Raw genomic sequence first — 2,554 nt, 5'->3', positions numbered from 1 at the left:
AGGAGCAGCTAAAGAGGCTTTTGGGGTCTAAGAATGCGGCGCAGACCCTTGAATTATTTGGGGTAGGTCAGAGTGTCAACTGCTACAGGTGTCAGAAGTTTGATGGCTTTGAGGCGATTCGCTTTTAAGACATTATTTTTTCATTAGAACTAAATTGTAAACGTGCATAAAAATAGCCGTTGCTCACAAGTCTTTTGTGGGCCAAGCGCACGTCACAGAACCTTGAAGTTTTTTACCACTAAAGGACATTGCTAATCTTTCTACATTTTTGATAAACCTTTGTGATTCACAAATAAATATTAAATGTTTTGACCAAAATTTACCACTAACATAAAGTACAGTGTGTTACAAGAAATGGGCTAAAAATTGCTAGGATAAGTAAAAGCATTCCAAAGGTATAAACTCATAACGTGACATAAATGTGGCTCTGTCAGGAAGATGAATACTGGCTGCAGAGGCAAGAGGATAAGAGAAAATAACAACAGATTACACATATTTCTGAATATTTTACTGTACGGCTTTCTTAATATCTTTATTTCTCAGACTGTATATAATGGGATTGAACAGAGGAGTAAATACAGTGTAGAGCAGGGATAGGATTTTATTAATGTCCGATGTTTGTCCACTTGTTGGAAGAACATAAACACTGAATATTGTCAAGTAAAATATGAAGACCACAGTGAGGTGGGAGCTACAGGTGGAGAAGGCTTTATGTCTACTGATATTAGATGGAATCCGTAAGATAGCACGGACAATGTTAACATAAGATATAACAATTATAATGCTTGGAATAATCAATAAAGGAATACTTTGTAGATACATTTGTAGTTTTATAGGAAATGTATCAGAACATGAAATTTCCTGTGAGGGAATAAGATCACAGAACAAATGGTCGATGATATTTGGTCCACAGAACTTTAGCCTTGATATTGTTAGGGTGCCACTAAATGCACAGGAAAAACCGACTGACTAGGATATGGCGGCCAATCTCACACAATGCCCGCTTGTCATGATAGAGGTGTACCGGAGGGGATTACAGATGGCCACATATCTGTCATAGGACATCACTGTGAGGAGAAGACATTCAAATGCTTCAGAGGAGGCAAAAAATAAAAACTGAGTCATGCAACCAATAAAAGTGATGATCCCCCCATTATTCAGGACAATGTAAAACAAGTTGGGGACAATAATAGCTGGCAGTAAAATATCATTGATAGACAGTTGTGAGATGAAGAAGTACATTGGAGTGTGGAGATTCTTGCTGGTGGACACCAGGGTGATGATCAGGAGGTTCCCACATATCGTGAGGAAAAATAATACAAAAAGAAGACAGAAGAGGGAAATTCTTAGCTGTGGGTCACCCTGAAAACCCAAGAGGAAAAATTCTATGATATCAGTCAAATTGTTCTCCTGCATTTAGAAAAAAACAAAATGTAAAGAACAAAGTAATATTAGATCTCAATAAATCAAAATGTATCACTTCTAATATAATAATATACAGGAACTGGAGTTGGCAAATTTCATATTCTCAGATTCGTAGCTGTATGACGTTTAAGATTTCCCAACAAATTATATGCCTCTATTTTTATTTAAAGGGGTTTTATAAAATTAGAAAAACTTCTCAAACAGCGCCTCCCTTGTCTATGGACTGTGTCTGCTATTGCATCTCAATAGTCACTTTTAAAGATATTTTTATGACTTGGGAATATTTGGGTAAAAATACAAGTTTGTGCTAAGATAAATCCAGCAATGACAACAAATGTTCCAGAAAGAAATGGATTTGCCCAAATCGTAACTGGAATTAGCTAAATCTTTTCCACTGTTTTGGGGGGCACACTTTTTTTTTAACAAAATAAGTAAAGTTTGAAATATGAGTGTATACAGTCAAGAGTAGAAGATAGGAACATGGGTGTTATTCATCTAATATATCAAAAATAGATATTGGGATGCACTCCTCAATCTATTGGCGTGGTGCTAGCAAGGTAGGGACGAGAATCCAACAATATTGGAAATATATAACCCCAGCACACACAGAGGTACACAAGAGATCCAGATGCAAATAAATGTAAGTTTTATTGCAACAAAAGTTGGTAAAGTTGAGGTAGTAAGCGACTTGGTAAAGACGTTTCGGCCGAACCTCGGCCTTTGTCACGGTCGCTGTTAGTCGATATCACTGGTATGGGATGTCTGCCGGACAGGGAAGATCCGGCGGACATCCCATACCAGTGATATCGACTAAGGCTGGGTTCACACGTGGCGGAATTTCACTTAAATTCCGCTGCGGACACTCCGCAGCGTTAATCCGCAGCGGAGCCGTTTGTCCATTGACTTACACTTTAATTTAGCAGTGTTCGTTTAGACGAGGCGTAAAATTCCGCTGCGGAGCATAGGCTGCGGAGCGGAATTTGGTGTCCGCAGCATGCTCTGTCTGTTGCGGAGCAGTGGCGGACTCATGGCGGAATTTCTCCATTGACTTCAATGGAGAGTCAAAATTCCGCAATGAAGTCCGCAGATCTTATGTGTGCTGCGGAGCGTATTGGTTTTACTACCATGA

At 39.0% G+C, this 2,554-nt stretch overlaps 1 pseudogene; it reads right to left on the bottom strand.

Annotated features, from left to right (window-relative positions):
- Positions 1-486: 486 nt before the first annotated feature.
- On the bottom strand, positions 487-1,416 carry LOC142750736 (olfactory receptor 11L1-like; annotated as a pseudogene).
- Positions 1,417-2,554: the final 1,138 nt, after the last annotated feature.

Source organism: Rhinoderma darwinii, chromosome 3, assembly GCF_050947455.1.
Source record: "Rhinoderma darwinii isolate aRhiDar2 chromosome 3, aRhiDar2.hap1, whole genome shotgun sequence".
Lineage (NCBI taxonomy): Eukaryota > Metazoa > Chordata > Amphibia > Anura > Rhinodermatidae > Rhinoderma > Rhinoderma darwinii.
This window is presented reverse-complemented; position numbering and strand designations above follow the sequence as displayed.